At 46.6% G+C, this 13,594-nt stretch overlaps 1 pseudogene; it reads right to left on the bottom strand.

Annotated features, from left to right (window-relative positions):
• Nucleotides 1–2,598: 2,598 nt before the first annotated feature.
• Nucleotides 2,599–13,594, bottom strand: part of LOC133135665 (protein Dok-7-like) — a 36,548-nt pseudogene continuing 25,552 nt past the window's right edge.

Below are 13,594 nucleotides of genomic sequence, written 5' to 3'. Positions count from 1 at the left end.
GGTAAACAAAAGATTAAAATGAAGGAGTAAAAATGTACATATTTATGTATTTATGTGGGAGAATTAAATCTGTATTTTAGAAAACAAAGATTATAAAAGGCCTGGAGACACTACATTTCCCCATGTGAATAACGTATAGAGACCTGTTATTAAAGACACGTTTTTCCATCATAATAAAGGACATCTAAAACACACTCCCCATGTGAATAACGTACAGAGACCTGTTATTAAAGATACGTTTTTCCACCATAATAAAGGGCATCTAAAATGTGTATGTTTTGCAGCATCTGAAACGCATGCATGATTGAGCATTCTGCATCCTGTGAGCCAGTAATGACAGGTAATCACATCAGCCAGCCTAACGACGTGCCAGACCTATTCATTAACGCGATGGAAACAGCTAAAGGAGGCCGTGTTTCTGGAGATAGCTTCCTCAGCGCCTGAGGACACCAGGAGCTGCGTACAAGAGATTGTGTGTCACTAGCTACACACTCATTTCAGTCTTGCAGCAAATTTACGATCATTTCCACATTCCACGCGCAAAAGAAAGTGGAACGTGCAGTAGCATCAAAGACAGTCAGAGTGGAGAAACTGCACCTGGGAGGTTAGCATCATGCTAACTCATTCTTGATTTTTCTGTGAAGATTACACGCAATTAAACCCTGCAGTGTTTGGGAACCAATTCTTTATTAATTAGATAAATTATAATCTTTTATAATTAGATTTTTAAAAAAGATCAAAGAAAGGAATACATTTTAAAATTCAAGCTTAAAATATTTGAACTTTACATAGAATATGTACATATGAATGTACAGCACCAAAACAGAGACAAAACTATGATATTTACAGGCAGTGATAAAAACTGATAGTCAGCAATCTAAAGAATCACACGCAGGTGAGCCCCAAACAAACTTCACACAGAGGTGAAGTCTATTGGCTAAAAAGTTGAATTGCAATAACAAAATTCAGAAACAAAATATTAGCAAATAATTTCCCCCAGATATTAAACATCCCAACTCTAAATGTAAAAAAAAAAAAAAAGTAGTGTCCCTAATAGAGTACCTAATGTTGAGGGGAACATTTTATGCAGGCAAACTTCCTAGCATTTCTGAAAAAAACATTTATTTCCATTATAATTTCACATAATTCAGGCCAGGGGCGGTTTAGACACAACAGTTCCTTATTATTACTTCGTTATTACTTTGAATTCCAACTTCTGCACTGCTGAAAAAACGCAATAAACTTAATCATTTTCCATTTGAATTATTTATGGCGGTTATTGCAACCGTCAGTCAGTGGTTTCACATCACCTGTAAACAGGAAGCAGCGTTGCATTGTGGGAACTGAGACGCCACAGGGTGACAGCAGATAATTATAATAATAATGCCCTCGACCTTACCTGCTGAAATTAATTTACAGTCTCGCAGTCTCAAGATTTCAATGAATTGTCACTGCAATAATTGCTTTTGTTGAGATGGATGAGCATAGCATGCCCTAAGTTCAATAATAATAAACTTAGTAAGACTATCCCTGCCAATTTACACAGATGGTTGGCTGACTTGACATGACGGTTTCAAGCATTATATTCAATGTCTTTTGTTTCTAAAATTATAAATCTGACAGAATCTTCAACAGAATTCTCTTCTGCGAGACCAGTTGTGAACCGACTGCATTTAAAGGCGCTAGTTTATGTCAGAGCGCAGAAGTCTGATAAACCTCAGACCCAGGTCAGGAGAGGAAATGACTCAACTCAGGAGTCATCACAGCGACATAACCGCACACAACCACGCAACAGAGAGAAAACATACAGAGTGAAGCACCGGACATAAGAGAGCCAGAAATCCGCACGGACATTATACAGTTCATAGCCAAGACCACTGGGGTTTCAGCACTACCACACCTGGACACTCCTGAAGATGCAGCAGCTCTTCCTAATCGCTTATCTTTCACCTCCTTTCACCTCCTATCCCCTTTCCCCTTGCCTGACCCGGAAATAAATCGAGGTCTGCCATATTTAAGGACTTTCCCACCCGTTCTTTTGAGCAAGAAAACGTGAGCGCGTCCTTTGCACAAATATTTTTTTGTAACGCGTGACGTATAAATGACCTCTCCCCAGCTGCCACACATCTGCCACGTCTGTAACTGATCTTTGACCACTCAAGCTCTTAATTTCCCCGTCTTCACTCCCTTTTCTCACCCCTTCTCCTTGCTTCCCCCCGATGGGTGGAGCCCGGAGGAGCAAGGAAAGGGAGGAGGAGGTGTAAAAGTAGCGATAGGAACATGCCCAGATTTGTCCTAAGAGAAGACGTGAAGCGGCTGGCTTGGTGAGTCCTGCAGCCAGGCCGTGGGTCAGAGAACATGCCCCCCCCTACAGTGAGTCCCAGCAGCCAGGCAGGGGGTCAGAGAACATGCCCCCCCCTACAGTGAGTCCCAGCAGCCAGGCCGTGGGTCAGAGAACATGCCCCCCCCTACAGTGAGTCCAGCAGCCAGGCAGTGGGTCAGAGAACATGCCCCCCCCTACAGTGAGTCCAGCAGCCAGGCCGTGGGTCAGAGAACATGCCCCCCCCTACAGTGAGTCCAACAGCCAGGCCGTGGGTCAGAGAACATGCCCCCCCCTACGGTGAGTCCAACAGCCAGGCCGTGGGTCAGAGAACATGCCCCCCCTACGAGGATCCCGTCCAGCGGGGTCAGAGGTGGTGGAGGTGCATCCTGGGTAATGGTCACTGCAGAGCCGCCCTCTTCTTCTGCTGCAGGTCCTGGAGCCGCTCCTCCCGGCACAATGCATGCTGGGCCCCCACCCGGTGGGCCGTCTCCGTGACGGCGATGTCAATCAGGGCGTACCTCGAGTTCCCCGCTCCTGGAGGACCAAAAACAACAGAAGAGGACAGAAAGAAAGAAAGAAAGAAAAACAACACCACAGATTACATTCAGCTCAAATTGACTTTTTTTTTTGTATTCTTTTTTAATCTAAAAAAAGATCCATTTTGAACGTCTGCGGAGATGAGAGGGCTTGATTAACTTGTGTGTGGAGGACGACGGGGAATTGAGACTGGAGATATTTACCAGGAAAACAATGAATCAGCTCAGCTGTGTTCAATGCCGTATGTCTGAGTAATGAAGAAACATGTCATTAAAAACACGAAGCTCTGATGATTGAACAGGCTGAACATCCGTTCCCCCGAGGGCAGCGTGTTTTGGGCCACCTCAACGGTGCCCTAGAAAAGTTAGTTTGGTAAGTAAACACCAAAACACAGCAAAAGACAACCGCTCCAAATTGCCGCGTTGTCTCTTCTCAGCGCACCCAGACGGGGGTTCTGAGTGGCGTGGACGCCTCCTCGTCACGGTAAAAACAGCCCTGAAACAACGGGGAAACCGCATCACTGTCTCCGGGACCCAGCACTTCACACAGGGCGTTCCTTTGCCCCTGTAATTACGGAAAGTGACCCCGTTAATGGTCCCCCCCCCCCCCCCCCCCCCCCCGGGCAAGACGGGACAATCCATCCGTGATGGATTAGGGCCGTTTCCATGGTTACTAACAAAATTAAACACAATTACGGATTCATGGTGTCCAGTGTTGTCTCAGCCAGAATGTGATCCAGTAAACCAGCCAATCTGCTTCTCCTCGTGTCATCATATTAACGAGAGGGCTTATCATTTATGCTCTTATTATATAAAGTTTGACTCATTTCAAGATTTGGGGTGAGAAGATTTCACTTCTCAAGCACACAGTAACTTAAAGCAAGGTAATATCTTCTACCTGAGAGAAAATAAATAAGATCTTAAGTCTTATAACAGGACTGAAAGGGCTTGTTAAGAGGGTGTGAGGCGTACAGCAGTACCTCTGACTCCAGAGAGGGGCTCCTGTAGCTCCAGCTCCATGTAGTGCAGCTGTTTGCTCGCCGAGGGGCTGACAGGAATATTAACGTAGGTCACGCCATCGCCACGGCACCTGTCTGGCACCGCCGTATCCGCCGGGAGCACAAACCCTCCCCCTAGCAACGCACAAATAATCAAGACTCAAATGTGCATGGATTTTTAATTTTTGTTTTGTTACTTTGAAAGCCAACTGATCAATAAGCCGGTGCCAGAAAACAAGCCCCATTTGTTCAAATGCAGAACAGCCCGGCTGGAAAAAACAGCAGAAAGGCTGGAAGCTGGTTGACCAGTTCAGACCAGCTCCATACTCAACATGGTTGGACCAGCTCATGCTAGGTTTTGAAACAGCTGGTATTTCAAGCTTTATAGTTTTATAGGTCTGTTTCATTGTGGCTCTGAGAAACTGGGCATATGAAAGCCAATATAATTTTTTTAATTTGTAAGTTTAATTCAGTAATATTACTTCTGTCAGAGCAGCGAGTTATTAAAGTTCTAAAAAAATGTCTTATACTGGAGGCACACCCAGCTTTATACCAGTCTGTCCGAATATACAGTTTCCGTTTGCACTTCAGAAATCCTTCCTGTAAAGTTTATAGAACCAATTAAAATATTTAATTTGATATTTAATTTTAAAAATGTGCTTTCATTTTCTCATTTCTCAAATCTACAGTTTAATGTCTTAACCTGTCGTAATTCTGAATATAACATTGACTAACCGAAGTCTTCTCTTGTCAAATCACATCTCTTTGGTGCATCAAAAGATGAGGCCATGAGCTCATAGCTTTCTTTAGGATCTAAAGAGAGAAAACAACAATTAACCGACCAAAACGCAATCCATATCAATACTGGTCGCTAAACTGAAAAACAATCAATATTGAATAATCAAACTTGAGCCTGCACATGCTCCCTCTAGTGGTAAATTTGTGCCACTAACAAAGTTACCCTATCTCACAAACCTAGTATAGGCTATAGCTGGTTGCTAAGGAGATGCAGCGAGGTACTTCTTGCTAGCACATTACCGGCAAGGATAACCAGGCCATGGACACTCTATTCTTCAAGAGAAAACTTTATTTGACCAGGAGTTATTCCTGACATATACTCAAGAAGACCTGCACAAGGGTACTGCCGTACCCTCACGGTGACCATGAATCTAATAACTCAGCGCTCCTGCAAATTCGGTGTCCTCTTCTCCCGACGTGAACTACTCCCCTAATAAGAGCCGCGAGTCTCTTTGTCTCAAAACTTGCAGGCCTGTGAAGTTTCGCGCTTCTCCCAGCCGTGCTACACAAAGCCATTCGGGAAGCAGACAGGTGCCAGTCAGCCTGTTCTTTCGCACTTAAAGATACGCTGACGGCTGGCGGCCAATTAACCGACCATCGCCTGGAGAGTTCAGACGTGTCGTCCATTTTGGGGAAGCCGGTTCGCTAACGCTTCGCATCAGAATGGAGGCTCACACAGAGCCCGCCGTAGCCGGCACCCAGAGCGCGTATAAAGCACACCGGACATTTTAATTGGGCGCAGGCAGTAAATGACAAGGCAAAGCCGCTCTGGGGTTTTATGAGGACAATATTGGAGGTCTTTTCCTCACGCTGCTGATTCATAACGTGCGAAGCACCTTCGCCAAACATAGCTGTCTGAGTTTGCCGGGGGAGGCAGTCTTGTCAGTCAAGCTTTCCCATCTCGCGCTGGCATTTACCGCAGACACCTCCGGCTCTGCAGTATTAAATCATTAAGCTCCGGCGCTCTCCTGCAATTAAGCCAGCCGCAATCTTATTAAAAAAACTTGAGTGAACGGACAGAAAAGAACATTTATCGATCGTTTTCCTACTTAAATATGCTTACAGGAGGCCTGCCTAATTATGTTCCTGCAGATCTACTGTCCTGTAGTTTTTCGCTCCAACCCTGACAAAGCACACCTCATTCAACAGCTAAGAGATCTCACTGAGCTGCACATCAGGAAAAATCAGGTGTGCCAAATTAGGGTTGAAATGAAAATCTACAGGATGGTAGATCTCCAGGAACAGCAGGGCATATATTAGGAATAAGAGAGGGCACTTTACATCTTTGGTTAGAAATGATAATTTAAAAAATCTCTGCAGCCACAAGGGCACTTCCGTTGTCTCAGCACAGGGGGATATACTGTATGTCGGTGCCTCTCTGTGCATGAGCCTGAGGAACAGGGTTGGGCAGCCGTGCCGTGGGGTCTACTGTATGTTCACGCGGTGCATGAAAGCCGGGGGGAGTCTCGTGACTCAGCTCAGTGACTTCGTTCTGCACATCCCACACGCCGGGGGAATCTGTGAAACTGCAGGGCACTGCTCAGAACAGAACCTCAGAACAGAACCTCAGAACATCGCCGTCGTCCACAGCCACTCTCATCTCCCCGGCAACAGACATTGGCCGTGTTCTTCACTGCAGAAAATTGCCGTCTTAACAAGAGCTTTTTTTCGTCTTGCAATAAGACTTAAGATCTCAAGATCTTCTCTCAAGTACAAAATATCAGCTTGCCTTTTAGTTACTGTTTGGTTGACAAGTTAATTTTTCTCACCCCATTGGCCAATCTTGAAATGCGTCAAGATCGCTAGCCTAGAATGTGAGCGGTCTGAGAGGAACTAACGGTCTGCCGCACGTAACCTTTCTTTCAAATGTCCGACCATAAAGCACGCGTACGCGAATGTGAGTCAGATGTCTGAGTTGTGATGTATTCCCAACTCTGAGAAACCCAATGACCCGACATCGGCAGGTTCAGTTTGAGTCTGACGGTTCAATTGAGTCCAAGACGAATTGGGAGCTTAAACGCACACTATCGGAGATAATTAAACACAGAACGGCTCACTGTGCAGGGTTCCCAGGCAGCGGACGGCGGTCTTACCGACGGCGGCAGTGTGTCCTCTGAGGGGCTTGGTCCTGACGGACTGGCCTTCGGCACACACGGGTCCTGCGGAGGACACACACACCCCGGTCTGAGCCCTCTGGGCATGTCTGAGAAATACTACACAGGACCGTGACTGCTGCCTCTGCCTGTCAGTCAATCTGATTGACGGGTGCCTCGGAGCAGAACCGGATAAACGTCAGCGTACTCTGAAACGTCCATCACCTCTGTCATTCTATCGGCTCCCGGCTCTGTGTTTCACTGAATCGCATGAGCTGTGAGGAAACTGTATCAGAGCGGTGGCTCTTACGCCTTCTCTACGTGGGACATGGTGAGCATCCTGTGATCGCTTATTGAACAAACGAGAGTCGCCGGAAAAGGGACGTGTCAGCATGGTGGTCTTGTATGACAGTGAAGAGCTACTGAGTTAAGGCAAACCCAGAGGCTGAAGCATTCCGGGGAAAAATGGATGGTCTCTCAAGAAGCACAATGGCCTGATGCGGCCAATCACGGTCTGTCTGCCTGTCTGTCTGTCTGTCTGTCTGTCTGTCTGCATGCCTGTCTCTGTCTGCCTGTCTGTCTGCCTGTCTGTCTGTCTGCATGCCTGTCTGTCTGCAGTATCTGTTCTCTGTCTCCTGCCCAGAGGTGTAGGATCCAGGTTCAGAAAGTAAAAGGCCTCCCTGGTATTTTGTTCCAATCACATGGATTTGCTAATTAGCAAGATTCTTCAGCCAGGAGGGAGAACTAATGAGTGGCTGAGCTGATGGGTGTAAGAAACGTACAGCATTAATTTAACTTTCTTAATCCTGATGATCTCTGAGGAGTTAGTACAATTGGGCGAGGGAGGAAGCTACGTTAAGCTACATCAACACCCCTGCAAGCTCAAATTAACCATGACTGAAATCTTTAAGGCTTTAAAGACTTTCAAACAAAATCACTTCATGTGATTATTTGAGCAAAACCCAGGATTAAGCTGAATGAGCTCATGTTTAGCAGCTCTGCGGGGATAGAGGAGGTGTGCAGATTGTTGTATAATACCTTCTGTCTCGAGAGCGATCTTCTGTTGTCCACGATGGGCCATCAGTTCATAGCTGCTGTTCTCTTCACACTGTGGGGAAGATTAGAGAGGCAATTATCTGGCAGGCATCAAAGAGGAAAATTACTCGAGTGGCACAAAGTGTGCCGTCCATCCGGAAAACGTTCTTTGGAAAGGTTTAATTCAATTCTTCCCGTCTAATGGAAATAACCCGGGCAAATCCATACAGGAGAAGTGGGTCTACTTTTTTAATCTTCTTAATGGATGAACTAATAGAGGCAATCTTAACTAAACGAATAAGATTTTGTTATTTATTTTTTTATGATGTTTCCGTCCACCTCCAGGCAAGCCGTTGCTTGTGCTCATCACATGCGCATGAGGTAGGCAGTGTCAGCCTGTTTCTCATCACGCGACACAAGCCCCGAGAACGACTGTTGTGTATTAACGCTGGCGAGCACCCAATCTGCCAGCAGGGGTTGCCGGTGTACAGCACAGACACTGCCATCCCAGCCGAATGAAACCCTCCCATCCCCGGGTGATGCGAGAACCAAGGCAACGTCACCATGCAGGGTACATTTAAGTAAATTTACATTCAAGGCTCTAGAACAGTGCCTTTACGGTGGATTTAAGACTCTAGAACAGTGCCTTTACAGTGGATTTAAGGCTCTAGAACAGTGCCTTTACAGTGGATTTAAGGCTCTAGAACAGTGTCTTTACAGTGGATTTAAGGCTCTAGAACAGTGTCTTTACAGTGGATTTAAGGCTCTAGAACAGTGCCTTTACAGTGGATTTAAGGCTCTAGGAAAGTGTCTTTACAGTGGATTTAAGGCTCTAGAACAGTGTCTTTACAGTGGATTTAAGGCTCTAGAACAGTGTCTTTACAGTGGATTTAAGGCTCTAGAACAGTGTCTTTACAGTGGATTTACAGCTGTAGAACAGTGTCTTTACAGTGGACCAGAGATGTGTCGTCCCATATAGTGTCAGGAACCACATACTCTGCTCGGCTGAAACCTACACTACTAGGGACATTACTCAAAATGAAATGATATTCTTAAACAAATATCACTGCAGCATGTTTTTGTTACCCAAGACACTTGTTAAGAATGTTTTTTCTGTTGGGTATGTCTATCATCAACAAACACAACCGCAATTCAACTACAATGTATAAAAGCCAAACCGCAGTATGCTTGAGGTGGCCATTACCCAGTAACGGCTTTCTTGCTTATGAATTTGTCCTTCATTTATAATGTTTTTTTGTGAAATATTTTCTCCTCGTTTTTTGTAAACAGGCTGAAAAGCCTCTCTGGCCCTGATCTGGAGCTGGCTCCTGTGGGCGGAGGGGCTGGACGTGTGGTCGAGGCTGCAGCCTCGTTATTTCTGATGAGGACAGGGCGAACTTCCACCGCGACATTACGCAATCCCCCGCACCCCCGGACGCGCGCTGAAACTTCCCAAAACTGCCGTCCTGCAGACTCCCGTCTGTCGCCAGAAACAGGAAATGCTCTCCCCCCGGACCGGGAGGATTAAACCTCCTGCCTTTTCACACGTTATACACGACAAAGCTTTCAACCAACCCCAAGATGTCAGAGCCATTACAGCTGGCTTACACATCGATAATGGTGGCAGCATTGAGTCACACCTCTCCTCCGCTCTTACCTGAACCGTCTTGTCCACCCCCTGCCCTTCCATGACCTCATAGGGCTCTTCCGCCTTCCGCCTGTCCTCCCTCCTCCTCCCGTTCTTATCTGCAGGGAGAAAACACACATCAGACTGCTCAAATATTCTCTGCGGGATAAAGTGATCACAAATGTGTTTCACTGTGATTTGATTTCAAAACAGTGATTTCAGACAATATAATCGCAGAATAATAGCATAATATAACATTGCTGCTGTGATGTCTTACTGCTTATTATCATCAGATCAGATGGAAAACAATGCAAAAGCATTGGCACAGTAAGACACAATTCTTGTTGTTTTGGCTCAGTACTCCAGCTCATTGGAATTTAAATAAAATAATGAAAACGAGGCAGACTGTCAGCTGTACTTCGAGAGTAATTACATCCACATTGACTGATCAGAATTTCTAGCCTTTTTAAAAAACATAGCAGCCCCCATTTTAGGGGTGCAAAAGTAATTGGACAAATGAACAGACTCTGAAATAAAGTTGGCATACATATTTCAATACTGGGTTGCAAATCCTTTGCATTCGATGACTGGCTGAAGTCTGCAACTCCACACACCACACATGGTGAAGTATCCTCCCTGGTGATATTGTCAGGCCTGTACTGCAACCCTCTTCCTGTTCCTGTGTGTTATTGTGGTTTTTCCTTCAGTCTTGTCTTCCGCAAGTGAATTGCATGTTGTTCAGTGGGATTCAGGACAGATGATTGACTTGGCCAGTGAAGAACATTCCACTTTCTGCTCTTTGGTTGGTTTGTATTCACATTAAAACCCTCTCCGATCTGACCAGGCGATAACGAGCATTTAAACAGATCACAGGGAGAATTCTCACTCAGGTGAGCTGAAGGGTTTCTAATCATCTCTCAGAAGACAGACCACATCCTGACAACACCTGATCCTTTCCACCAATCTGCCGTGAAGATAAGCCCACAGCTCTCTCTGATACGTGTCAGCGGGAGATAAACACTGTCAAATTACAATACAGAAGTATGAAAAACCTTTCAAGTCAGCCAAACTAGCGACGTGTCACCCGGAGGAACAGGGCTCTGATTTGAGGATAGCAGAAAGAGGAGAGCCTTGCCGGTTCCTTCGCTGCTCTGAGAGGTTTTTCTTCCCAGGGACTGATAAAAAAAAAAAACGGTGTGATCACAAGATCAATACCAGGCGGGAAAAACACAAACTGACTCCTCGCAGGACAAGAGAAAAGATGTGAGAAATAAAGAGGAAACTCAGGGCGACAGGGCTGAGTTTTATTAATGTCAGCGTCGACAGCAGGGAGACAGAGAGATACGCGGAATGAGAAAGGAAGAGATGGGGGATGGGGGGATGGGAGTAGACGAATAAAGGGAGAAACAGAGGGCTGGAAGGCTCCTTTAGCCGCTGAGCGTTCCCGGACCTCCTCCACCTCAGCAGAAGGGCAGAGAACATTATCGGCGTTCCCCTCGGGTCAGACCTGGGTCAAAGGCATCATTGCTTTCGATTCAAATACTTCTGTGCTTGATTGATCTTGCCTGGTGTGACTGAGCAAACCGAGAGTGGGTTTGCACTTCCATAGGTTCAATAGCACAGTAAAGTGTATTTTTTTTTTTTAACAAAAACAATTACGTATGTGACCCAGGTTTGCCTCAGGTATACCACAGGACAGCGTGCAGGACGGCCATTTTGTGCCTGCACACCTACTCACACTGGCCAACAGGGGGCGCCAGAGCTGCCACAGCCACGGTAGCCAGCAGGCTGGATCCACTCTCCTCACACTCAGCACAGTGTTCATAAACTAAGCCCTCCCTCCCTCCCTCCCTCCCCACACTTCACAGACACCGGGAGCTCGTATTATGCCGCACTGCAGGGAGATCTGAAGAGGGCCAGCTCACTAGGCCACCGTCCCTCCAGTAGGCTGCACACGGGCCACACGCTGTTCCAGCGCTCACGGCTGCCTCGGTGTCTCCTTCTCTCCCGGGGGCTTCTGGGTAATCTCCAAGGTCAGACCCTGGTGGCAACGGGAGCCGATCAGAACAGCTCCCGCAACAGCACCAGCATACCTTCGTGTTCTTCAGAGCTCGGTGTGGGTGGCAGTGTGGAATGATGGTTGGGGGGACTGGGCTTGCAGGTTGGAGTTGCAGGTTCAAATCCCCAAAAGGGACACAGCCATTTTGCTCTCAGGCAAGGTACATCATAACATAAAATCCAGCAGTGTACACATTTTATAAAAATGATATAGGAAATGCTGCAAGTCAGTCTGGATAAGGGTGCATGGAAAGAATGATAAAACGCTGCGATAACAGTAATCCCTAGTGCCAGTCTTCAGGAGTTCCCTCAGGGTTGTAGAGCCCCACGTCTTAACACCTGAGCCTCAGAGGTACATCCTCGCCGAAGCGTATGTGCCCAACGCTACGCTTAAAACCCCAAAGTCACACCATGATTTTACTCCATTTACACCCTTTATTAAAGCTGAAAATATATTGCCGTTTTACAATTCATTGGCAATTCCATACAAGTTAAAATACTGCTAAAAACTTTTACAACTGAAAAATAATCTATATCAGTTAGCCCAGCGATGGGCTTCATCAGCATGTGACCGGCCATTCCTCACTCATGCAGGAGCACAGTAGCAGCAGGATTTTCCAGGATTTATTGGGCGTGTTAAATCTGGGGATAAAAATGCAGTAATTCTACAGTCTGGCACACACACACTGTGGCACATCATCCTCTATCTAATCTACTGCAACAGACACCACACACTCCCAGAAATACAGTGACAGTGGAGGTACATTTTTGTTCACATTTCCCAAATGTTCCTGAAAGTACAGGAATGTTCTTTTTCGGTGAGTGAGAACATTTTCCAGGCAAAAAAAAACTACAAATTAATGATATGCTGCTGGCTAGAGGTACAATTGAATGTACCTATAAGATATAGCCCCAGTGACAAGCATGTGTACCTTTTTAGATACTTTGTGTACCTTTATTTCTGAGAGTGCATGCATGTGCCACCAAGTCAATGACAAACTGACATTTACATACACCGAAGCACGTCATGCACAAGGAACAGCCACAGCCGTGTAGGTATTCCATGCGTAGCTGTATTCACAGAGTCCTCTATCGGCGGTGGAATGTCGGGACGCAGACTCAGGTGAGGTTGCCATGACGACGCAGCGCTACCCTCTCACCTGCGCAGGCCTGCGCAGTCAGTGTTCAGCGGTGCCTACCTGTCACAGTCGACACGGGCGACGGTCCCGCATGCGACGCCGTCGTTCCCTAAACCGCAAACAGAAGGACACGGGCATGCGTCAGTCATGTACATCAACACAACACGACCCAACCCCCAGTCATGTACATCAACACAACACGACCCAACCCCCAGTCATGTACATCAACACAACACGACCCAACCCCCAGTCATGTACATCAACACAACACGACCCAACCCCCAGTCATGTACATCAACACAACACGACCCAACCCCCAGTCATGTACATCAACACAACACGACCCAACCCCCAGTCATGTACATCAACACAACACGACCCAACCCCCAGTCATGTACATCAACACAACACGACCCAACCCCCAGTCATGTACATCAACACAACACGACCCAACCCCCAGTCATGTACATCAACACAACACGACCCAACCCCCAGTCATGTACATCAACACAACACGACCCAACCCCCAGTCATGTACATCAACACAACACAACCCAACCCCCAGTCATGTACATCAACACAACACAACACGACCCAACCCCCAGTCATGTACATCAACACAACACGACCCAACCCCCAGTCATGTACATCAACACAACACGACCCAACCCCCAGTCATGTACATCAGCACAACACGACCCAACCCCCAGTCATGTACATCAACACAACACGACCCAACCCCCAGTCATGTACATCAACACAACACGACCCAACCCCCAGTCATGTACATCAACACAACACGACCCAACCCCCAGTCATGTACATCAACACAACACAACACGACCCAACCCCCAGTCATGTACATCAACACAACACGACCCAACCCCCAGTCATGTACATCAACACAACACGACCCAACCCCCAGTCATGTACATCAGCACAACACGACCCAACCCCCAGTCATGTACATCAGCACAACACGACCCA

The sequence above is a fragment of the Conger conger genome, chromosome 8 (genome assembly GCF_963514075.1).
Source record: "Conger conger chromosome 8, fConCon1.1, whole genome shotgun sequence".
NCBI lineage: Eukaryota > Metazoa > Chordata > Actinopteri > Anguilliformes > Congridae > Conger > Conger conger.
Note: the sequence above shows the minus strand (reverse complement) of the source record. Positions and strands in the feature narration are given on the sequence as shown.